Source organism: Podarcis tiliguerta (genome assembly GCF_965153285.1).
Source record: "Podarcis tiliguerta genome assembly, chromosome: 7".
NCBI lineage: Eukaryota > Metazoa > Chordata > Lepidosauria > Squamata > Lacertidae > Podarcis > Podarcis tiliguerta.
The window spans coordinates 81,464,858-81,491,457 of record NC_139540.1 but is presented as its reverse complement, the minus strand read 5'-3'; positions in this window follow the sequence as shown (position 1 = coordinate 81,491,457).

Genomic DNA, 26,600 nt, shown 5'->3' with positions numbered 1-26,600 from the left:
GCTCTCTGAGGGGAGCGCGCGAGGGGGGTGGGCAGCGGCGGGAGGCACCAACCGTCAGCAGGAAGGTGGGAGGGAGCCGGAGGAGCGGGGAAGCGAGTGTGCGTGTGTGCGTGCAGTGCACGTCGCCATGACACGAGAGGCAGGGCCGTTTCGTCTAGTGAAGCAAGCCCTTAGGAAAATCCGTCTTGCGAAGCACCTCAGAAAATGAAAAACTCTTTCGTCTTGCGAGTTTTTCGTCTTCCGAGGCATTCGTCTTGCGGGGTACCACTGTATACCATGTCCATGTGTCTTTCTTATCCTCAAGCGGGTGGTGGGTCCTTGAATCAGAACTGTCTCTTGCCTGAAGACCCATCACAGAGAGACAATACCAGGCCAGATGGTCCAATGTCCAGGACTCAGCATAAGGCAGCTTTGGGTGCTCCTCTGTATGTACCTGTAATAGCTCCCAAAGGATGCTTCCATGTTCATTTCTGTTGCTAGCCCATCCTTCTTTCTCTTGTCCCAATGGTTTCTAAAACCATATCCTTTTCAGTAGGTTGGAGGCTCTATGTTCTTAGCTTATACTCTTTCTCTTCAATTATTTTTTTCAAAAAGTAATAAATCTTCATTCCCCCCCTTTTTTTCTTTTGTTATGGGAATAATCAAGCCCCCGCTCTCTGCCTAATGGACCTGAGAGCTACATAAGGCTGGGATAATGGGTATGTCCTTTGCCTGGAAATCAAAATTCCTTCTTAACTTGGAAATTATCTTGTTTCTAATAGGGAAGAGCGACAGCTTGAAATCCTAAGTGAGGTTGTGAATGGTTAATGGGATGGTTATTTCCTGCTCTGTGAAGCTATGTTGACTTCAGTGCCAGCAAGCGAGGTCTGAATGAGATGCCAGATTGTCACTTACAAAAACTCGCAATTAAGGCCATTACAAACATGTATTGTGGTTGTTCTAGGCTGATATTTTTTATGCAGGGCATATAATAATGCCACGCTTCCAAGATTTCCATGACAATGATAGGGGTTTTTAAAAAGTGGCGTGGAAATGCACATCAAGAGCCAGACTAGATGGAAGGAAAAAGGTTCTGATGGACTGGGCTATTGTTCCATCAGTTCCGACAGTGGCCAGCCAAATGCCTGAGGAAGTTCACAAGCAGGACATGAAGGCAACAGCTCTGGTTTTTAGAGGCATCTTGCCCCTGAACACGGGAGTTTAATTTAATGACCATATTGTTATGGTTCTAGGGATTGCTTGTGCGTAAATTGCCTTTACTCGTGGCTGTCTTGCATGGTTGAACCCTTTCTGACAGAGCAGCCTCTATCTCGTGGCAGCCTCAGTCGCTGGCAGAATCTGTCAGTGGGTGTTTCTTAAACCTTTTCCAACATAAAAGCTGCTTGACTCCCAGTCTCCTCTCCCGTTGCCTGCGCGAAATCTTTTTGCGCACTGTGGGTGTGGGCAACGGAGCACTTGTCCCCTCCCCGCTTGTCTCCTGCGAAGAGTCTTGGAGCCAACTCTCCGCTTCCTCTATCTCTTCCCCTTCTCCACTGGTGTTACGCTGATTTCCTTCCCCAGCGTATGGGCTGTCCCTCCTCCTACTGGGACCCTCTCCACCATCTTCCAAGAGCCCTCTCACCTCCTCCTGCTCCGATGGCAGTTCCCTGACACATATCTAACAGCTGTTGTTGATAGATCTGTCCTCCTTTAAACTAGCTAGTGCCCATCACCACATTTTTTGGCAGAGAATTATCCATTCTATTTGTAACTGCATAGCTCAGGGGTGGCCAACTCCCAAGAGACTACTCAGAGTTAAAAACTGGCAGTGATCTACCCCCTTTTGGGGGGTAAGTTGTTAAGCTTCTTGTTAAGTTGTGGGTGAACATATCAGACAACACAGCGATTCTTCAAACAGCTCTTGTTTATTCACAGGCCAGAACAGAACTGAACTGAAGGGTTCAGCCAGCCTGCTTATATAGAGCTCCACTAGAATGCAACAGTAACCATTTTCTGTAACTATCCAATCACTGAACATCACTTTCAATCCCTTATTTGCATATGTGGACCTGAACTATCTACAGTATCCCCCTGCTGGCCCAGGGTGAGAACTTCAGTACATAACACTTTTTTTAGGGAGGAGGAAGGGGAAGGCCCCATTTTTTAGGAGGGCAGGGCAAAGTTGTTGAGCTTTTTTTAGGGGAGCCAAGGTTCTTGAGCTTCTTTGGGGCGAGCCAGTGATCTACTAGTGATCTACCACAGATGCCCAGTGATCTACCAGTAGATCACGATCATGCCTGGTATAGCTGATTACCTTTCAGTTTTGTGTTGTGAGAAGGATAATCTCCCCCCAGCCATTCTCTTGATACCATACATAATTGTACAGCCTTCTTTCATGTTCTCCCTTAATCATATTTTTTCTATAAACTAACCCCCACACCCAGATGTTCTAGACTTTAGTCATAGAGGAGTGTACCAACCCTTTCATTAATTCAGTTGCCCCTTTCTGTACTTACCCCATGGTTTCCTTTTTGCAGGATGATGACCAGAAGTGTATTTAGTATAATGTAGCTAGACACCCTCCAAGAAATGGGTGCGTGATTAAATCAAAAGAACCCCACAGCAACTTCTGTCAATTTCCTGAGGTGTAGAGATGTAGCTTTTCCAGAAGCGATGAGAAAACCATGTATTAACTGAGACATTTTGCAATCTTCCCTATCCTTCCCATAAAGCTCCTCTCCTCCCAAATATCTAAGGCTGCTCCCTTTTGTTGCCCACCGATAAGGGTGTCAGAGAATTCCAACAGAAAAGGGAGAGGGAATTGCTCACTTATTCATTCCATGTCCAGAACAGAATTCAGTTTAGCAAAAAATTTCCTATTGGCCAATATGAATTTTTTGTGTGCTTCCCTCATAGCAATCGTCACAACTCTGCCAGGTAAGGCATTGGGTTAAACCTTAGTCATGGAGGTTGTAAGCCTCTGCCTGCCTCTCCAAGGGTATGGGGTATCCCGTTAAAGGGATCCTGGAGGAAGCACTTCTGTCTGAATGGCCAGGCAGGGGTTCGGGCCATGCACTCCTTGAGGTGGCTATCCTGTGGAGGATGTATGTCAAATGGCCTCCTCAACACTGGTCAATCATCCAGCACATGGCTTGGTTGATATTGGTTAACCCAATGCCCATGCCAAACCCTTACATCTGTAACCAGTAAAGTTGTGGCCTAATTTCAACCATGCAATGTTGTCATAAGTGGTCTTTGGTCAGCCCTTGGGTGCACAATTGATTATGTAGAATTCAGCCACACCAGACTGTGAGTCAAAACCCACAGGTTTTGTCGGAAGCCAAACCGCAGCAGAAGGCAAACAGGTACACATGGTTTATAGGGGAAATATAATCCTGTCCTCATATACTTGGGCTTCCTTCCTAAGGCATCCATCTGGTCACCATTGGAGAAATGCTGGACTAGATGTACCTTGGCCTTATGCAGAATGACAAATCTCATGTTCTTATTGAGAATAAAGGCTAAAAGTGAGGTCATCAACATTATAAATAAGAAGATATAGACAGGCATTCCTAATGAATCCTGTGGAGTCAATTAGCAAATTGTACAAGGCAATTAAGCACTCTGGATTTTTGGCAAGTGTTACAGAAATCTGGAAGAGGATATAATAGCCTCTCATCATCCGATCTCTCTAAACATAGAGCAATTGGGGAATTGCAACACAGTACTGCATGAAACTATATAAAGCACATTTAGAGCATTGTTTTAAGAAGGTATTTTTATAAGTATAATTTTTGCTTTGTAACTGAATAGCGGATGAACCTCCACGGATGTTTTGGAGAAAATTAAAACATGTGTGACATGCTAATATTGATGGGCTAGCATCAGTCCATATATTGGTGTGTTTGTGGTCCTTTGAAGCAAAACATGACAAATTAACCTCTGTCTTCACAGGGACTGGAAAGAGTCATCATCTTTGGCAGCAGCTAGGCTTGATTTCGAGGGTGGGCAAATCTGGATTTCAAAAAGACTTACCTTTTCCTGGGCAGAAGTTGGTGCATCAGAAGGCTGCAGGAATATGGCAGGTGAGGGGTGGAGTTGAGATAGCATACAGTGGATCATAAAAAAAGGTAAAGGACTCCTGAACAGTTAAGTACAGGTGACTCATCTCCCTTTCAGGCTGAGGAAGCCAGTGTTTGTCCACAGACAGCTTTCCAGGTCATGTGGCCAGCATGACTAAACCGCTTCTTGCGCAATGGAATACTGTGACGGAAATCACAGTGCACGGAAATGCCATTTACCTTCCCACCGCAGCGGTACCTATTTATCTACTTGCACTGGTGTGCTTTCGAACTGCTAGTTTGGCAGGAGCTGGGACAGAGCAACCGGAGCTCACCCCGTCGCAGGGATTCGAACCGCCGACCTTCCGATCGGCAAGCCCACTGTTCAGTGGTTTAGTCCACAGCGCCACCCGTGTCCCTATACAGTGGATCGTTAGGGTCAGAGCCAGGGCAGACGTTTTGTAAATTAGGGACAGATGAAGGCAGTGTGTCTGAAAGAAGAGAATACTTTCCTCCACCTCAAAGGGAAATACAGTTTGTTTGGCAGCCTGCGAAACAGCCTCCACCCAACTATCGAAAACAATATGGATTCAGCAAAGACAGAACTTTCAGTTCCATAGAGCACCTCTCCGTTCAGCGTCAAAGAATGTATTTATTGGTATTAGTGCAGTTGGCAGGGGGGAGGAAGAACTAATCCATTTACTGGATTGATTTTATTACTGCACTTACCTACGTAGTTATTTCAGGGAGTTGCAGAAGCTTAAAGGAACTCACTCATTCATATCTCGCTACTACCTACTGGGAAATAGAAAAGTGAAAAAGAGTTACATGATTAATGGGAGGCAGAATGCTCTTCCTAATTCCTATAAAGAATGGCTGGGCATGTTTATATGTAATGCATCTATGCTCTAAGTAATATGTGCAATACTAATCAATTACCTGGAGACTTTTTACAGTTTTATTCAGCCTAAGGCTTTTAGTGCTACTGTCACAGCCCCCTTGTCAGGGAGCCAGGTTGGGTACAACTTCCGATTGATCATATATCAGGCCAGAACTAGACGTAACACTTGATTGAGGGCCAGCACTGAAAACAGCAGCCCCACGTTGAATTCTCCATCTGTTTCCCGTGACACTTTTGCAGACTTGCATGTGTCACATGACACCACCACGTTGTGCCTGCTCCCACACCATCTCATCAACTGGTGCTTGCAGCGGTAAAGCAATGACACGGGCAAACTTGCCCAAATAATATTTTGGGTTCGATATAGACAGCAGGTGAGTGGGGCTGCCAAGGTGTCAGGATGCTGTCAGCAGCTCCCAGCTGGTTAGCCAGGAAAGTATAAAGACAAGGAAAGGTTTCTTACTGTCCTTTTTTATTTCAATATTTACACAGAGAGGCTATAGAAGAAGAAGAAGAGTTTGGATTTGATATCCCGCCTTTCACTCCCCTTCAGGAGTCTCAAAGCGGCTAACAATCTCCTTTCCCTTCCTTCCCCACAACAAACACTCTGTGAGGTGAGTGGGGCTGAGAGACTTCAGAGAAGTGTGACTGGCCCAAGGTCACCCAGCAGCTGCATGTGGAGGAGCAGAGACGCGAACCCGGTTCCCCAGATTACGATACTACCGCTCTTAACCACTACACCACACTGGCTCTCTGTAGAACCTAACTTCTTGGATAATGGCATTGTCCAGAGTGAATCATCACCCACCCGTCTCTCCCACTTCCTCATTCTTTATTTTCATCATCTCCTCGACGGGTGCTGCTACGTGCCCTCTGTCTTTGAGCTCTTTGCTCTCCTACTTTTAAGGCTTGCCAGGTTCTGAGAGATGGAGGGTCTGGAATGCTTTCTAGTGACACTGTGCCAGTCAGCTGCTGCTCCCCCCTACTCCTCTCTCATAACTTCCCAACTTTCCCCCTCATCTGCGTCTGAGCTGTGATCTCCTTCAAACCCCTGTTGTAAATCTATACTGTCTTCCTCATCCTCCTCCCTGGAGGGGTCAGGATGGCGAGGCATTATCCTCTGCCCAGTCCCTGACACAAGAATGCATTAGTGGGAGATGCACTCCTTGGCTGAGACCCTACCTGTCCGCGGACTGTCTCGCCAGAGTGGTGCATGCTCTAGTTATGTCCCACTTGGACTGCTACAATGCACTCTACATGGGCTACCTTTGAAGGTGACCTGGAAACTACATCTAATCTGGAATGCGGCAGCTAGACTGGTGACTGGGAGCGGCCGCCGAGACCATATAGCACCAGTCCTGAGAGGTCTGCATTGGCTCCCAGTACGTTTCCAAGCACAATTCAAAGTGTTGATGCTGACCTTTAAAGCCCTAAATGGGCTCAGCCCAGTATACCTGAAGGAGCGTCTCCACCCCCATCATTCAACCCAGACACTGAGGTCCAGCTCCTAGGGTCTTCTGGTGGTTCCCTCACTGCAAGAAATGAGGTTACAGGGAACCAGGCAGAGGGCCTTTTCGGTAGTGGCACCCACCCTGTGGAATGCCCTCCTGTCAGATGTCAAGGAAATAACAGCCCTGTTTAGGGAAGTTTTTAATGTTGGATGTTTTGTTGTGTTTTTAATATTCTGTTGGGAGCCACCCAGAGTGGCTGGGGAAACCCAGCCAGATGGGCGGGGTGGTAATAATAATAGTAATAGTAGTAGTAGTAGCAGTAGTAGTAGTAGTAAGAAGAAGAAGAAGAAGAAGAAGAAGAAGAAGAAGAAGAAGAAGAAGAGACCAAATCCACTGCCCCTGTGGATCCTGCCACTTGAGGTGGCCACCTCACTTTTTTATTTTATTTTATTTTATTTATTTTATTTATTTTATTATTTTATTTTATGTCTATACTGCCATTCATATGAGGATCACAGGGTGGTGCGCAATATAAAAACACAAAAATACATAACATAGTAACAAATTAAAACAATAACCCTCTCCCCACAGTTTCTAAAGCCATAGATTGTTTAATTAGCCGAAGGCCTGGCTGAAGGGAAATGTTTTTACCTGGTGCCTAAAGCTATATAACGAAGGCATCAGGCAAGCCTCTCTGGGGAGAGCATTCCACAAGTGGGGAGCCACAGCAGAAAAGGCCCCATTCTCATGTTACCAGCCTCCGAGCCTCTCATGGAGGAGGCGCACAAAGAAGGGGCTCAGATATTAACAGCAGGGTCTGGGTTAATTCGTAGGGGGAGAGACAGTCCTTGAGGTGTAGCCTTGCCTCATGAGTGGACTGGCTGTTCTCTGCCCATCTTTAAACTGGATTTAGAACAGACAGTCCTCTAAAAAGAGGACAGCTTCCAATAGAGGGCTGTTCTCTGCAGAGTAGGACACATGGGCACCCTAGCTGTCAGTAGAATTCTAGTACATAAGCCTCTCTCCAAGGCTGGACTTTGCCTGGAGCTCTGCACACAAACCTGCACAAAACACAAATACAGTGGTACCTTGGGTTAAGAACTTAATTCATTCTAGAGGTACATTCTTAATCTGAAACTGTTCTTAACCTGAGGTACCACTTTAGCCAATGGGGCCTCCCGCTGCTGCCACGCCGCCACCACACAATTTCTGTTCTCATCTTGAAGAAAGTTCTTAACCCAAAGTACTATTTCTGGGTTAGTAACCTGAAGCATCTGTAACCCGAGGTACCACTGTACTCCGGCAATCAGCAGAGTTTAAGGAAGAAGAAGAGGAGGAGGAGGAGGAGAGGACGAGTTTGGACTTGATATTCCTCCTTTCACTCCCCTTAAGGAGTCTCAAAGCGGCTAACAATCTCCTTTCCCTTCCTCCCCCACAACAAACACTCTGTGAGGTGAGTGGGGCTGAGAGACTTCAGAGAAGTGTGACTGGCCCAAGGTCACCCAGCAGCTGCATGTGGAGGAGCGGAGACGCGAACCCGGTTCACCAGGTTACGAGTCTACCACTCTTAACCACTACACCATGCTGGAAAGCCCTGTGACCATTGGGGAGTGGTTTAATAATGTCTTTTGTCTAATGATCTTGGGTATACTTTTAAAATATCACATGGACCGTCAAGTAAATCTCCGAACCCCCCAATCCCTAAATTGTAAAATCAATTAACAGATAAACATCAGACAAACAGGCATTATCAGTGAGATCTGGCCATTGTGCTTTCCCTGGTGTACACTCTGGGAAAACATTGCAGCTGCTCTGAGCGAAATGGTTATGGTTTCAGCCTTTATCTACTGGGGAAAGTAAGAAAGACTTGGCTATTAAGGCCTGGGGATCTTCTGTGACCCTAAACAAGGTCAGGACAACACACAGAATGCACCATTATGCTTGGGTGGTCATGATGCCATCATATTTTAAAAGGCAGTTGGGGAGTGGAGATATTCAGGCCATGCAAGCAGGTTATTTGTCCCATCAGTCACAGAGCCTAGACACTTTGCAAGATGAAATGGAAAGATGAAATGGCGGAGTAAAACTTAAGCAAACACATACATAATAATAATGGATTGCCCCCAGGGCAGCTGGCCTGGTTGATTTATGCCAGGGGTGGGCAACCTAAGGCCCATGGGTCAGATGCGGCCCAATCGCCTCCTAAATCCAGCCCATGGACAGTCTGGGAATCAGCGTGTTTTTACATGAGTAGAATGTGTCCTTTTATTTAAAATGCATCTCTGGGTTATTTGTGGGGCCTGCCTGGTGTTTTTACATGAGTAGAATGTGTGCTTTTACAATGGTACCTCAGGTTAAGCACTTAATTCATTCCGGAGGTCCGTACTTAACCTGAAACTGTTCTTAACCTGAAGCACCACTTTAGCTAATGGGGCCTCCTGCTGCCACCGCACCGCCGGAGCCCGATTTCTGTTCTCATCCTGAAGCAAAGTTCTTAACCTGAAGCACTATTTCTGGGTTAGCGGAGTCTGTAACCTGAAGCGAGTGTTGAAGCGTATGTAACCTGAGGTACCACTGCATTTAAAATGCATCTCTGGGTTATTTGTGGGGCACAGGAATTTGTTCATTTCCCCCCAAAAAATACAGTCCAGCCCACCACATGGTCTGAGGGATGTTGAACCAGCCCACTGCTGAAAAAGGTTGCTGACTGTTATGTACTGAGTTGAATAGGATCCAAACTGCAGCAGTCTGATTGGTCCTAGAACAACAGGATCCAAAAGGCAGCAGTCTGATTGGTCCTAGAACAATAGGATTCAGAATGCAGCAGTCTGATTGGTCCTAGAACAATGCAGCAGTATGATTGGTTAGCAGGAACCACCCAATCATGGTCCAGATAGAAGTGAATCCACAACCTGATTGGCTTACAGTAGAATTCGGGAATTAGCCAATCATGTGCAGCCCATTGTGTAAATAATGTATATAAAGCAGATACTTTGAGGGGACATTCATCCATTCCTCCTCACCACTATGAGCTGAATAAAGAGCATGAAATCACTTTGCGACTCTGAGTATATTTCACTGACCCTGATTTATGCGAAAGGCTATGGAGTCTCTTTGAAAGGACGTTCCTGGTTCTGCATAACTCAAATCAGCATAAGGACCATTTTGTTTTGAGCCACACTGCCGCATTGGATCAGACCAAGGGACCAGCTTGCAAGCAGGACACAGAGGCAACAACATCGGTCCCCTGTTGTTAATACTTGCTACTGAGTCAGACTGTTGGTACTCAGAAGTAAGTTCAACTGAATTCAACAGGACTTACTCTAAGGCAAGGGAGTATGGTTACAGCCTCTGTTCAATAACGTGTGCTTATGTAGCTTGGAATCCTAGAACTCATGGTTTGCGATGCTGAGTGTTGGATCATGTTACAAACCTCCCAGCAAGATCTTGCTGAGAGATATTTGGTGTCTGATTATCCCACAGATGATTTTTATTTAACAAAATATATATAGCACTTGATTGTAAAATAGAGAGAACTCTAAGCAGCTTACAAAATTGTGAAATAAAGCACTGAAATTCTCAACAAAACACACTTAAAAACAGATGGTTAAAGGCATTCAGAAGTTAACTAGAAGCAATGTATTTGTTGTTGGATTTCAGTGACGATACTTTCTTAACCTTGGTGCACCAGAAGAGCTTTTGCCCTATTTCTTGGCCAGTTGTGCGTTCGTCAAGTCAACCAGTGCAGAATAGACGCTATTTCAGTCCATGCCCAAGTAAGACTAATTTTGTCTTTAGTCTCCTCCCCAATTAAACACTCACAATGGTGCTCAAATCTGGCATTGTTAACAGACAGAGGCTTCAGAAGTACTGTTTTTGGGGGACAGGAGGCAGGCAGGTGTGGAGGATTCCCTGGTCCTGAATGGGGTAACTGTGCCCCTGAAGGACCAGGTGCGCAGCCAGGGAGTCATTTTGGACTCACAGCTGTCCATGGAGGCACAGGTCAAATCTGTATCCAGGGCAGCTGTTAACCAGTTCCATCTGGTACGCAGGCTGAGACCCTATCTGCCTGCAGACTGTCTCGCCAGAGTGGTGCATGCTCTGGTTATCTCCCGCTTGGACTACTGCAATGCGCTCTACGTGGGGCTACCTTTGAAGGTGACCCAGAAACTACAACTAATCCAGAATGCGGCAGCTAGACTGGTGACTGGGGGCGGCCGCCGAGACCACATAACACCGGTCTTGAAAGACCTACATTGGCTCCCAGTACGTTTCCGAGCACAATTCAAAGTGCTGGTGTTGACCTTTAAAGCCCTAAACGGCCTCGGTCCAGTATACCTGAAGGAGCGTCTCCACCTCCATCATTCTGCCCAGACACTGAGGTCCAGCTCCGAGGGCCTTCTGGCAGTTCCCTCACTGTGAGAGGCCAAGTTACAGGGAACCAGGCAGAGGGCCTTCTCGGTAGTGGCACCCGCCCTGTGGAACGCCCTCCCATCAGATGTCAAAGCGATAAACAACTACCTGACATTCAGAAGACATCTGAAGGCAGCCCTGTTTAGGGAAGTTTTTAATATGTGACATTTTAGTGTATTTTTCATCTTTATTGGAAGCCGCCCAGAGTGGCTGGGGTACAAAGCCAGATGGGCGGGGTACAAATAATAAATTATTATTATTATTATTATATTCATGCCAAATCTGAGAGAAGAAATTCATAGAATCATAGAATTGTAGAGTTGGAAGGGACCCGAGGGTCATCTAGTCCAACCCTCTGCAAAGCATCAGTGACAAATAGCCATACAACCTCCGCTTAAAAACCTCCAAGGAATGAGAGTCCACAACCTCCCTAGGGAGTCTCTTCCACTGTCAAACAGCTCTTACTGTCAGAAAGTTATCCCTGATGCTTAGCAGGAATCTCCTTTCTTGTAACTTGAAGCCACTGGTTCAAATCCTACCCTCTGCAGAAGGAGAAAACAAGCTTGTTCTATTGTCCATGCAACAGCCTTTGAGATATTTGAAGATGGCTATCATATCTCCTCTCATTCTCCTCTTTCCCAGGCTAAACATGCCCAACTCCCTCAACTGCTCCTCATGTGGCTTGGTTTCTAGACCCTTGAACATTTTGGTCGTTCTCCTCTGCACATGTTCCAGCTTTGCACAATTCCTGATAGATAATGATATTTCACATGTAAAATTCTCTGTGGTCTGGAACACCACAAGAGCAAATTTAAGAGAGGGGTTGCCATAGTACGTGCAACATATAAAACGAAAGCTCGTAGGGAGGAGCTAGCCAAATTGGAAAATTAAATTATTGGAATCTTAAGCCAAATCACAAATGCCTGGAAATTATCACTGAAAAGTGTGAGGTAGATAATTACAATTCAGCTCCACCAGAATTTCACCCTGCATTAAACAGGTTGCATTAAAAAGCTGCGTTAAGCAATCTTTTTTGAGAGTTAGGGGGAAAGGCAGGAAAATTACTTGTTTTCGGGTTAAACCAAGTCATATATCGATGTACGACCTTAGGAATCTGAGATAGTGCACATTCAGTGCAAAAGAATACAAACCAGATCAATGAAATGTTGTTTTTAAATGAATTTTATTTTAAGAAAGCAATGTAAAAAAGGAGGTTCCTTCTTGAATGTTATCCAACTCCTGAGGTCATTTAACCAGCAAAAACTATCTCTTCAGCTCTTACCCAGTCTTTATGAGAATATGAGAAGTGATTTAATCGATGAAGACATGGAAGTCTCCATGCCTAGATGGGTATCCTGATGAATAGCAAAAAACCTCTGACTTTTTGACTTTGGTCACCTGTGCCCTTGGTTTTTGGTTTGCTTTTGTAAATCTCTCTCTGTGTTTGAGCTTCATGTTTTGCACACTAGCTAGCTGCTAATAATAAAAAAGTGATACGCTGAAAAATTATTTTGCCAACATCCTTGGAGCCCTATAAAAAGGGTTTTGTTCTTTGATTTAAATGGGGCGTGTTTTCAGTTCTTGCTACAATGGTATTAATTCATTTTGCGATTGTTTAAAGCAATACTGTATATTTTTTACTCACCCTGTGAGTCCTAAACATGCCACATCCATCAGAAAGTGAGCTTCTCAGGTTAAGAAGTTATTTTAAACCGACAAAAGTGACAGACAAGAACATTTCCTTTCTCAAAAAGAGAGCTGTCCATTTGCAGCTGTCAAGATCTATAACAACAGTCTCCAGAACAGAGCTGACACGTCGAACAGCAAAAACGTCCATGGAACTTCAATATTTCCACTTTCTTTGTGTCCGAGTGCCCTGTCAAGTAGGTAGGAACTATCTGGAACCATTTGGCGTTAATAAATGTTTGATTACCTTACCGAGAAACTCACACGATTAGATGTTTTCAACAGAAAGTTCCCAACAAAACCTCTTTTTTTGGGGGGGGGGGAGTAGTTCAGAATAAGATTTTTAAAAGGGTAAGTGGGAATTAAATATGTCTTTTGTTCTGAAATGTCTATCCTGAATTTGAAAAAATAGAAACAACAACAACATGCAGATTGAGGAAGAGATATATACCACATTTTTTTTACAGTGGCTGGCACCAGAGGTTGGTGGCACTGGGCATTCCTTGGTGCCCAATCCCATAAAGAGGCAGGTGGAGGTAGCACCCCCTGTCTTTCACCTTGGTGGGTTTTGTGTGTCCAGGAAGGGTGATCTCCAAACTTCGCAGATGATTCTGCACATTCTTTCTCTTTGTGCTCCTTTTCTTCTCCTTTTAGCCATGTCTTGTCTTCCTCTTGCACAGCAAAGGAACACAGACTCTCTAAGTGCCCCTATTTTCCAGGGACGTCCCTGATTTAGAGAAGCCGTCCCGGTTTCTGATTTGGCCAGAAGAATTGTTATGGATCCCATTGTGTGTATTCGGCTGGTCTTACAGGCCAAGAGCCCAGTAGAGGCTACTGTAAGGTGACCAGGCCACCAGCCTGAAAGATTTCTGTGTCCGTCCACATTCCTTAAATCCTCCTCCTTTCAGTTATGGAAAGTTATGGAAAGAATTTGCACCTTCCAACTCTTTTTTTGTGTTCATAATCTCATAACAAGCAATTTTCTCTTTTTAACTCCTAGCCAACAGCAAATCGTAGCCAGAATTCCACCCCCCTGGGTCCAGGGAAGAAATGAAACACAGAAACGGGAACACAAAAGCACAGTATGTGATTGTTTATTTATCCAAAGCACTTTATAGGCCATTTAATCACGATGGTCTTGAAGTGGTTTACAAAGTTTGCAGTACAAAAACGAACAGATCCTCCAAGTGTCCCTGTTTTCCAGCGACAGTCTCTTATTTAAAGAAGCCATCCCGGTTTCTGATTTGACACCGGAACGTCCCGCTTTTCCTTAGGATGTCCCCATTGTCATTGGAGAAATGTTGGAGGGTATGGAGTTATCTGACCCTTGAGCCGGCTGCCGGCAATTCTGTTCAGGGACGGGTTTTTTTATGTTTTTATATATGTTGGAAGCTGCCCAGAGTGGCTGGGTCAACCCAATAAGAAGTTTAGGGTATAAATAGCAAAATTATCATTATGGAATGAGATATCCCTATTTTAGGGGCTCCGCTATGGGCACCACGGAAGATGGCCGACAATACCATCTCTCCAGCTCACACGAGGTAATTAAGAGGCTGAGATGGGAGTAATCAGCCTCCCTTTTTCTTCCTGGTGGAAGGGAAGATGCAGTCTCATCCGCGGCTGCCCACAAACCACCCCCGAGTTCGTAAAGAAGGAGAGGGCGGGGGCACTGGATGGAAAGCCCCTGAGGGAGCTCCGATCTCCTGGACGCTGTCTCTGTGAGCGCTTCAAGTTCCATTTCTTAAGATAAAAGTTTGGATTTAAGATTTATGGGCATGCTTCGAGCGAAGAACGGGTATTTAATCTGCTAATCAGCCACTGAGATGCTATGAGTGACGGAGTGGAAGAAAGATAACATCAAAGAATAACATCTAAGGTGGTATGTTGAAACGGAACAGAAAGGAGGGGGGATAAAACTCCCCCTTATTACTATACTACCTAACAACCCCCCCTGAAGAACCATCTATACTACTTACAGCAAGTGAGATTGGAAAATATAAACTGTGTGGAAACAATAATATTAACTAAAGCTTTTGTTCTATGAAATATTTGGAAGAAGATAAAAGACTTTTCTGTGACGCACTATTTAATCGGGATCCGCCATTATGAGACAGACTGTGTTGCAGAGATTAACAGTCATAGGGGGAGGTGAGGTCTGACTTTGTTATTATATTTGCATCTCAAGTTCTATTTGGCAAACCTCCCCTGGAAAGACTAATGTTTGGTGCAACCTGTCTGAGAAAATTAATGAGCAAACGCCTAGATTTTATATCAACAGAACTGAGAAAAGATGGCGTCTGCCACCCGAGAAGGACTTTTGGATGGATTTGGCACAAACACCAGCGTGTGAGGACATACCGCAAATAAAGGACTTACCAGCTGCAAAAGGGGGAGGGAAGAGAGAGTCATACAAAGTTCACACAGTAGTATATTATTGCTCACTTCAGCTCGCCTGTGGAAACAACTCAGAGGCTATGAAAGAAAAGGATAACAACAAGAAGATTTCAAGAAGGGACTATTGACACTCAAGGCAGTAGAAATATGAGATGATTGGACCCCACTGAACTTGAAGCATGGGAAGCCCCAACAAAAAAATTATAATTTGGCAAAACATTTGGACTTTATGATATGTATTTGTACAATTTGGAATATTCAATGTGATTTGATTGGATTGTTAAAATGGAAAACTTAATAAAAATTATTAAAATAGAAAGAAAGAGATATCCCTATTTTCATCGGAGAAACGTGGGAGGGTATGCAGACCTTTCTAAGTCACATTTCCTGATGGTCTGCAAAAACCAAAATTCTTAACACTGGATGGCTATAGAGAAAGATCTTCAAACCCCATGAGTTCAATGTGATGATCTGATTTTTGACAGGCCTTTATGTGGTTGCCAAAGAATCTTGATCCACAGCTCATTGGAAATGGATTCTTTCAGAAGTTAATGACCTTTCGCCTATTTGACTGGAAGTGATGGTAGCAGCCTGGCTGAGCCAGCAAATCTGTTTAAAGAAGTACAGCAAAGATGCAAAACGGCATACCTACCCTCTCCTCCATAAGAAAGCGATTTTTGTATTTCTCAAAGTCACTGTCATTTCCCAAACTTTCTCCCTTCAGGAACGCTTTCTCTGTTGACCTGGTTGTCATAAAATGCTTAAGAACTACCAAGAAATCCCCAAGCACTATAGACAATTGTGAGACATTATTTATGATCATTTATTAAATTTATATCCCACCCTTCCTCCCAGAGGAACCCAGGGTGGCAAACAACAACCGATAAGGCAATGAAAACAATTCCATTATTGATGCAGACTGGGAAAGGTTTCAACTTAAAACGCTTGTTGGAAGACAAAATGTCTTCAACGGGTGCCAGGTAGACAATGGCAATGGTGCCTGTCAGGTATTTTTAGTAGTAGTCTTGTACGCACTCAGTTCATGCTAGATAGTGGATGAGACCACTGGATACTGGCCAGCTGAGTACTGCAAGAGAAGACTGACGGTCTTTCAAGGAAGCAGGCTGCCATTACTAATCTTCTCAGTAACAATAAGCATCCCAGCACCTTCAGGGTTCTCCCCCCCCATGTGACACAATTTGAACACCACTGATGTAAAGGATAAAATGATCCCTGACTTCTGGAACCACAAGAAATTCAAGCACTACATTTTATCGTTGACCCGAGATATCTGCAGATTTCATTAGGGGAATATAGCGTCCGTGTCTGATTTACTATATATTGTTACGATCCTGTTAGGACCAAACCCTTTATTGGACATAACTGGCATGCCTTGTAAAGGACCACTCAAGTCCATATTCCACAAATAGCTTTTAATGCGTCCATTATGGATTGCTCTGCAAGTCAATTCTCCTAGCAGGTGATCTGAGTTATGATTTGCGGCAGCTGACAACATCTGCATTCTAGAAGGCGAAGGGCTGGGGTGGAGCTGAGAGGAGAAACTCCTGAGCTCACAAAGCCATGCATCATTTTGAAAGCAGGTCAGGGAATATGCCTACCCTTGCATCCCTGTGTTTCATTAGAGCTGATTCTTATTAAAAAAGAAGAAAGTGAAATCATTTTTTTAAAAAAACCCATTTAGTCATTCAGGGACATAATATTAAAAGCACTATTCAGAGGCTGTTGGAGATGGTGTCATAAGGCTTATTCATTTCTAAAAGCAGAGATAATGTCCTTCCTTGATATTACAATGATAACTTCTGCTTTCGTCTTCGCTCATAAAAAGGGGGGTGGTTGCTTTACTTGACAAAATGCAAACATTGCTATATGACTTGCAAGGGTGCCTGAAAGGCTGATGAGATCCAGCTTGCTAAGGTGTCAGCTAACAGACATTATTTAAGACTAGGTAAAGGTAAAGGTAAGGGACGCGGGTGGCGCTGTAGGTTAAAGCCTCAGCACCTAGGGCTTGCCGATCGAAAGGTCGGCGGTTCGAATCCCCGCGGCGGGGTGCGCTCCCGTTGTTCGGTCCCAGCGTCTGCCAACCTAGCAGTTCGAAAGCACCCTCGGGTGCAAGTAGATAAATAGGGACCGCTTACTAGAGGGGAGGTAAACGGCGTTTCCGTGTGCGGCTCTGGCTCACCAGAGCAGCGTTGTCACGTTGGCCACGTGACCCAGAAGTGTCTTCAGACAGTGCTGGCCCCCGGCCTCCTTGAGTGAGATGGGCGCACAACCCTAGAGTCTGTCAAGACTGGCCGTACGGGCAGGGGTACCTTTTAAAGGTAAAGGTACCCCTGCCTGTACAGGCCAGTCGTGTCCGACTCTAGGGTTGTGCGCCCATCTCACTCAAGAGGCCGGGGGCCAGCGCTGTGCGAAGACACTTCCGGGTCACGTGGCCAGCGTGACGAAGCTGCTCTGGTGAGCCAGCACCAGCGCAGCACACGGAAACGCCGTTTACCTTCCCGCTAGAAAGCGGTAGCTATTTATCTACTTGCACTTCAGGGTGCTTTCGAACTGCTAGGTTGGCAGGCGCTGGGACCGAACAATGGGAGCGCACCCCGCCGCGGGGATTTGAACCGCCGACCATGCGATCGGCAAATCCTAGGCACTGAGGTTTTACCCACAGCGCCACCCGCGTCCCTAAGACTACGCCATGTTAAATAATAAACCCCAAGGAGATGTCTGGGTGGTTGTATATGTTGAATATCAGCATTGCACCTGTTTTATTAATAAAATTGTATTGGGGCACTGAGCTGAGATTTTCCAGACAGGAGATAATGTTCTGGGCTGCTCCCACAGCGCACTCTATCTCCTGTCAATGAATGAAGATGGAACACATCCCTGCACACCTGTCCTTGCTGTGTGCCAAAGCAAAGGGCGTTGATGGGGGCAGGCTTCCTGTCCTGAGTTTCAAGGAGCAGATTTTTTTTTTTTTTTTTTTAGGAATGGTTAGGGTCTGAGATGAATCCCTAGCCGGAATTAAGATTGCCGGAAGAAATATCAACAACCTCAGATATGCAGATGACACAACCTTGATGGCAGAAAGTGAGGAGGAATTAAAGAACCTTTTAATGAGGGTGAAAGAGGAGAGCGCAAAATATGGTCTGAAGCTCAACATCAAAAAAACGAAAATCATGGCCGCTGGTCCCATCACCTCCTGGCAAATAGAAGGGGAAGAAATGGAGGCAGTGAGAGATTTTACTTTCTTGGGCTGCATGATCACTGCATATGGTGACAGTAGCCACGAAATTAAAAGATGCCTGCTTTTTGGGAGAAAAGCAATGACAAACCTAGACAGCATTTTAAAAAGTAGAGACATCACCTTGCCAACAAAGGTCCGTATAGTAAAAGCTATGCTTTTCCCAGTAGTGATGTATGGAAGTTAGAGCTGGACCATAAAGAAGGCTGATCGCTGAAGAATTGATGCTTTTGAATTATGGTGCTGGAGGAGACTCTTGAGAGTCCCATGGACTGCAGGAAGGTCAAACCGATCCATTCTTAAGGAAATCAGCCCTGAGTGCTCACTGGAAGGACAGATCGTGAAGCTGAGGCTCCAATACTTTGGCCACCTCATGAGAAGAAAAGACTCCCTGGAAAAGACCCTGATGTTGCGAAAGATGGAGGGCACAAGGAGAAGGGGACAGCAGAGGACGAGATGGTTGGACAGTGGTCTCAAAGCTAAGAACATGAGTTTGACCAAACTGCAGGAGACAGTGGAAGACAGGAGTGTCTGGCGTGCTCTGGTCCAGGGGGTCATGAAGAGTAGGACACGACTAAACGGCTAAACAACAACAACAGGGTCCGAGAACTTCATCAGTGAGTGAATACAAGGAGCTCTTGCTACACATTGAAACTGTTGAAATGAAGCGACAGGAACATTTGGTAGACTCAGGAGCGGCACATCCTGTTTTGCTGTTAGAGTCAAAATGGATAGTGCTGTGGGCCAGACCTGGTTTGAGTGCACAATTTAAGATAGTCGCTACGGATGCTGGGAAACCAGGCTTTGGGGATTCATGAAACACCTTGGATGTGTTGGGATCCAGGATTTGTGCCGCTGAGATATTGGCTTGCCACTTACACAACCTTAAGGGACGCGGGTGGCACTGTGGTCTAAACTACAGACTCTAGGGCCTGCCGATCAGAAGGCCGGCGGTTTGAATCCCCGCGACGGGGTGAGCTCCCGTTGTTCAGTCCCTGCTCCTGCCCACCTAGCAGTTCAAAAAGCACGTCAAAGTGCAAGTAGATAAGTAGATACCACTCTGGCGGGAAGGTAAATGGCGTTTCCGTGCATTGCTCTGGTTTCGCCAGAGCATGCTGGCCACATGACCTGAAAACTGTCTGTACACAAACACCGGCTCCCTCGGCCTATAGAGCGAGATGAGCGCGCAACCCCAGAGTCGTTCGCGACTGGACTTAACGGTCAGGGGTCCCGTTACCTTACCTTTTACCTTTACACAGCCTTCCCCAAGGTGACATCTCCCCTCTATTTTCATGTGATTATATAGCCTTGGGAAAGAAACTTTATGTAGCAAACAAGCAACAAACAATTATTTCTCTCTCTCCTCATTTATGGTTCTTAATTTTTAAGTGTGTTGAAAACTTAGGTAGAAGCTCATCACCTCATCTAACCTTGTAACTGCCTCAGCCAATCGATTTCTCACTACACAGTGTCAAGAAATTGGTTGTTCTGGATACTTATATGAGTGAGAAGCCAGTCATGTATCTGTCTGGGTCTTTCCGCTGTGCAGTGCCTCGAATGCTGTCTTGCAATTGAACAGAGCAGGCAGTATTTCTTTCGTTACATCTGGGGAGAAACCAGGTGTGTGATGGAAACAGCTCTTCTATATCCTGCTGACATTCTTGTTTGATAATAAACTACATTGAATGTTACTGGCAGGTGCTCATTTTAAAAAGAGTCCAGACACCTGAACCTACGTGTTCATTTATCTTTTCATTTTTCTCTTCTTCAAACAATAATACAAGCATGTGGTACGCACACAGACGAATCTTGTATTCAGCCGAAAGACAACTGAAAAGAGCAGCAAAGAGATTTAATTGGGGACTATGATTTATGCATTTTTGCGGATCGCAAACAGATTTTGCTGTTCTCCCCTTTTCCTATAGTCTTCTCACAGTCAAAACTGAGATTGTAAGCTTTATGGGGCACAATGCAAAGTTGTCATCATCACTGTAGGTAATAGGAGTACTAATAATCTAGGGACGTGGGTGGTGCTGTGGTCTAAACCACTGAGCCTCTTGGGCTTGCTGATCAGAAGGCTGGCAGTTCGAATCCCCATGATGGGGTGAGCTCTCATTGCTCTGTCCCAGCTCCTGCCAACCTAGCAGTTCGAAAGCACACCAGTGCAAGTAGATAAATAGGTACAGCTCCGGTGGGAAGGTCAACGGCATTTCCATGCGCTCTAGTTTCCATCACGGTGTTCGTTTGCACCAGAAGTGGTTTAGTCATGCTGGTCACATGACCCGTAAAACTGTCTGTGGACAAACACCGGCTCCCTCGGCCTGAAAGTGAGACAAGTGTTGTAATCCCAGAGTCGCCTTTGACTGGATGTAACCGTCCAGGGGTCCTTTAAAAAAAAAAAGTAATAATATAATCATTTTCTTAAACTTTTCAAACCACTAGTGGAGGAAAAACTCCCTTGGTTGTTCTTCAGAGCTGTTACAAAGCAAAGTACAAAAGCGTGAGAGACAAGTTATAACAGAAACACCCACACACACCTCAGAGAAACAGATGTACAGCAATGCTGGCCTGTGAGGTAGCATGGAGCTTCCCGCTTGAAACTTGTGTTCCTGCAACTTACCTGCATGGTACCAGACAGGGAAGGCCAGCAGTGAGGTCAAGGCTGCATAGGTGCACTGACATAATAACTCCTAAACCGAACCCAGAAAAGTGAAATGGAGGGATATCATTGTTGAAGTGTTGGGATACTGCCAGGGAGACAAAGACCATCATGACTCCACGTCGTCTCTGGATGTCCATCGATCTCCCGTAGACACGCAGTATCAGCAATTAGCGACAGCAGCTCCAGAAATAGCTTCCCACATTCCAGAGCCGATGCACGCTCTTATCAGCAGATAATGCACAGCGAAAGACGCACCCAGGAGAGCATTATTTACAAGTTTATTTAGCGTTGATCATAACAAAGAAAAACATGACTGCCTGCTTCAACGTCTCCGGCAGAGAGAGAAATGAAAACAAAGACACAACATAAACATCCTGTGAAACAGGAAATGCGCAGACTCTGACTCACAAAGCCTGCTCCCTTTTAAGGTGGAACGGAAATATCCTAACAGAAAGTGCCTAACAGATCCAGGAGTATCCCTCCCATCCATTCTCTGGTGTTAAGTTTCTGTTTCCATCCAAAAACCAGATCTAAAACTGGACCGGACTGGAGTCACAATCCACTTGGCAGCTACTTGATCCAACACTTTCCCCCAAAGCAGCAGATTTGAATCTGAGTAGTAGTAGTTCGGAATGACTGCCCTCAGCAGGTCTTTGAAAGTTCAAGCTGTTGTAATTGAGATCCTTCACCCCTTGAAAGAGTACCATGGGACCACAATGAGCAGACACAATGGTGGCAGAGAAGAATTTCTTAGCAGGATAAAAATCAAAGATGTGTTCACAGTTGTGTTGTGTTGTGTTTGTTCTTAGTCTTCCATAGCTTCCACTCAAATGATAAGCTCTACCATTTAATTAATGGGACACGGGTGGCGCTGTGGGTAAAACCTCAGCGCCTAGGACTTGCTGATCGTCAGGTCAGCGGTTCGAATCCCCGTGGCGGGGTGCGCTCCCATTGCTCGGTCCCAGCGCCTGCCAACCTAGCAGTTCGAAAGCACTCCTGGGTGCAAGTAGATAAATAGGGACCGCTTACTAGCAGGAAGGTAAACGGCGTTTCCATGTGCTGCGCTGCCTTGCAAGATGCAGCTTGTCACGCTGGCCACGTGACCCAGAAGTGTCTTCGGACAGCGCAGGCCCCCGGCCTCTTAAGTGAGATGGGCGCGCAACCCCAGAGTCGGACACGACTGGCCCATATGGGCAGGGGTACCTTTTGAGGAGATTTCACCCCTCCCATACCCAAGAATCTCCTCATCAGTCTCCTGACTCTGCAGAGAGGAGGAGGTGTGTTCTTATATCTACTTATTCTGCTCCAGCACCACATCAGAGAGAGTGAGAGTCGGTCAGGGAGTGAGTCAGTCAGCGTGTCGAAAAGACTGAGTGTTATGTCTGTGTAGATAAGGTCGCTGCAGAAAGCAGCAGTAAGACTCAGTGCAGTCTAGCATCTCCATTTGTATATAGTGTATAGTACAGTAGCTGTTAGTGAATAAAAGAAGATATTCTTCAGCGCTGTCGTCCGAGTGATTTATGCTCTGCTGTACTCTGCTGTACAACGACTGTTTTCTTGTTGGAGTGATTTGCGGTGCTCACAGCTCTGAGTTGTGAGTCCACGGCACTTGGACCTGTTCCGCAGAGGAAGGTGGTCTCTGGAAGTGCCATCCAGCTCGCCTAGCCCACTCGGGGCTGAGGTGGATGAGTCCAGTTGGTAACACTGGCTCAAGGGCGATGCTGACACCTTTACCTTTACCATTTAATTGTTACCAGCTCCTCGTGGTTTTATGACTAGGCCAGGGATGTTTTCAGGTGGTTGTATTGATAACCCGTGTCAGCCCCTCTTTCCAAGTGGAGAACAGGGTCTTAGCAAAAGCCTTGCATTCCCATTCTAAACTAATTTCCCTGTAGTGAGGTATGGAAGTGAGAGCTGGACCATAAAGAAGGCTGATCGCCGAAGAATGGATGCTTTTGAATTATGGTGCTGGAGGAGACTCTTGAGAGTCCCATGGACTGCAAGAAGATCAAACGCATCCATTCTTAAGGAAATCAACCCTGAGTGCTCACTGGAAGGACAGATCGTGAAGCTGAGGCTCCAATACTTTGACCACCTCATGAGAAGAGAAGACTCCCTGGAAAAGACCCTGATGTTGGGAAAGATGGAGGGCACAAGGAGAAGGGGACGACAGAGGACGAGATGGTTGGACAGTGTTCTTGAAGCTACCAGCATGAGTTTGACCAAGCTGTGGGAGGCAGTGGAAGACAGGAGTGCCTGGCGTGCTCTGGTCCATGGGGTCACGAAGAGTTGGACACGACTAACCGACTAAACAACAACCAAGATTTGAAGGAAAATCTTCATCTGTAAGAACAAATTTTAGTTAGCGAAGGTTAGAGCTTTAGGGCACATGTGAGTGATAGCTTTGCTGCAACCCTTTCTTTGTCCTACAAAGAGGTTTTCGCATTTCCTTTAGAGAGAGAAATAAAAGGGCTATTGGTTCCAAATTAGTTAATGACAAAAAAACCCAACAATATTAAACTCTAATATTGTTTATGAAACTGTAAGTTCTGCCACACTTCCATCAATTTCTCTAAATGGCACCCACCTTCTACATTTATCTAATTAAACCAGATAAAAGGAAAACAATCCAATAACTTTTTTTTTAACCAGTTGGCAGCCCTACTTGAATGCGAGGTCTTATTCACTTTGCAGAAAGTGTTCTTTGGATTGCTGCCAGAGCCATAAACATGTTTTTAAAAGGAGACGAGAGGGACAGAATTTTTTTAAAATAAACTGCTTGCTTCAAATCTTCTAAAAATCTTTTAATGATCACAGTCATTTTGCTTCAGTGTGCAAGTGCAAAGTGCCCTTCTGCATGAAGTACCCCCCCCCTTTGGCTTTTTAAATGCTTTTAAAGCACTTGGGTCCATCTAGGAATTGTGAAACGCATCTGCAACGTCATTTGCAACTAAAAGTGCCTTTTTAAAATGCTGAGCAAATGGATTGCGCAGCCAGTGACAACAAACTACTTCACCTGCCCTTTTCACCCTTCTTTCTTTCTCTCTCTCTCTCTCTCCCCCCCCCAATTTCCCCATTCCCGTTTTGTATGCTACATGGCTGTTATTATGGCAGCCGCTGGACACTCCCTTTTCAGTCCCATAATAGTGATGCACATAAGTGCTTAATGAATTGTGCCAAGCGAGAAGGCAAGCGGGTCCATGGAGGGGAGGCGCAAGGCTCATTAATCACACGGCCCCCCCTTTCCTGGGGCCTGAATTGCTGGCCATCCCTCCATTGAGACTTCCTTCTTCATCTGTCGACTCCACCAGATGCCGGTCTTGTCCTCCCAGCTTTTGCGCAAGACCCATTATATTTGCCATTGTACGCTCTAATTAGGGAGCCCCACCTCCCCCCAAAAAGCACTCCAGAGTGGAAAGGTAAGTCTCCACAAAGAGAGCTTTTAAGCAACCACGTGCCATTTCACACTAATCAGAAAGGCATTTTGCTGGTCATTAAGAAGTGATTGCAATTTGTGTATCCCTTCAACTGCATTAATCATCACGCACAATGGGGGCAAGGGCCTGAAGTCATAAAGGGATTCCCACCCCCCACCCCCATTAAATCCCTCCTTGCTTTCTTGGGATTGGCTATGTGAATTGTCAATGTGCATCTGTTTCGTGGATTAAAAATCTAAGGTTCAGTGTGGCAGCCTCTACAAGGAGCCAGCTGCCTTTGAATCCACCCGGACCCGTTTAATAAGACTGCCACGTGCTCCCCTCTTCCATGAGTGGTCCCAGAGGCAATACTGCGGGGTTTAGTTTGTTTTGGATGAGAGAGCACTGGAGATTTATGGTGTCTTTGTTATAAATAATAATAATATATTGGCTTGTAAATACTGTGGAAAGAAGCACATTGGAAGGCTGAGTGCTCCCATTCCTTCTAAAATGAATGTTGGGCAGGGAGAACATGGCTTCTAGCCAATGTGCCAAAAGGGCCAAGCCAAAATATTTTGCCTCCTGACAGGGGTATAGGAAGGGGGGGGCGTTGGGGGTGCCCTGCCCCGGGTGCCCTCACTGAGGGAGGTGACATTTGGCGTGCCGCCCACAACTCCCAAGCCTATCCCGAACTGTCGGGGTAAGGGGGGAGGGAGCTGCGCTGCTTTGCGCCCCTTCCCTCTTTGTTTTGACAGCTTGGGGGATGCTTGGGAGTCGCGGGGAGGTGGTGTGCCAAATGTCTGCCATGGGCAGCTCACTCTGCCCCCGGCTGCAGGGCGCTCACACTGCTCCGGGCATCCGAGCAACTATCCCACACCTGGGAGGGCATGCTCCGCGCCATGCCCTCCTTGGGAGCGCATCCGCCTTGGGAAGCGTGGGCATATGTTCCACAGCTGCTTCCTGAGGGCAGGGATGAACCTTCTCTCTACACAGAAACTTACCAGACTGGCAACTGAATATTACTGGTGGTAAAGGTAAAGGTACCCCTGCCCGTACGGGCCAGTCTTGACAGACTCTAGGGTTGTGCGCCCATCTCACTCAAGAGGCCGAGGGCCAGCGCTGTCCGGAGACACTTCCGGGTCACGTGGCCAGCGTGACATTGCTGCTCTGGAGAGCCAGAGCTGCACACGGAACACCGTTTACCTTCCCGCTAGTAAGCAGTCCCTATTTATCTACTTGCCACCGGGGGTGCTTTCGAACTGCTAGGTTGGCAAGCGCTGGGACCGAACGACGGGAGCGCACCCCGCCGCGGGGATTTGAACCGCCGACCTTTCGATTGGCAAGCCCTAGGCGCTGAGGCTTTTACCCACAGCGCCACCCGCTGTGGTAGATGTGATGTTTTCTCATATGCATCACCATAATCATTTCTTCAATATAATATTTCATTTATTTAGCTACAGTGGTACCTCAGGTTTCAGACACCTTGGGTTACAGACACTTCAAGTTATGGACTCGGCTAAGCCAGAAGCAGTACCTCGGGTTGAGAACTTTACGTCAGGATGAGAAGGGAAATCACGCTGCCGCCGCGCAGTGGCAGCGGGAGGCCCCATTAGCCAAAGTGGTACCTCAGGTTAAGAACAGTTTCAGGTTAAGAACAGACCTCCAGAATGAATTAAGTTCTTAACCCGAGGTACCACTGTACTGGAGAGCAGTCTTTACTTTGTCATGGTCCTCTTCTGTGCTAACTGCCTCACAGCCCTCAACTGCAGCCCATTCCTAGCTGAGCCTCCACCCTCCTCCACATAACAAACCCCTTAGAAGGGTCTCACTGCAATGGGACAGCATGTTGTTGTTGTTTAGTTATTTAGTTGTGTCCGACTCTTTGTGACCCCTTGGACCAGAGCACGCCAGGCACTCCTGTCTTCCACTGCCTCCTGCAGTTTGGTCAAACTCATGTCCACCGTCTCGTCCTCTGTCGTCCCCTTCTCCTTGTGCCATCCATCTTTCCCAACATCAGGGTCTTTTCCAGGGAGTCTTCTCTTCTCACGAGGTGTCCAAAGTATTGGAGCCTCAGCATGGGACAGCATAATCCACTGCAACTGAGGGCAGCAGCAGAACAGCTTAGGGAGCAGCGGGTAAGCTGAAAGCAGCAATGTGTCACACACAATTCTGTTGTCCCATGGAGATGAAAAAAGGTAAAAGGTAAAGGACCCTGGATGGTTTGTTGTTTTGTCATTCAGTCGTGTCCGACTCTTTGTGACCCCATGGACCAGAGCACGCCAGGCACTCCTGTCTTCCACTGCCACCCGCAGTTTGGTCAGACTCATGTTTGTAGCTTCGAGAACACTGTCTAACCATCTCGTCCTCTGTTGTCCCCTTCT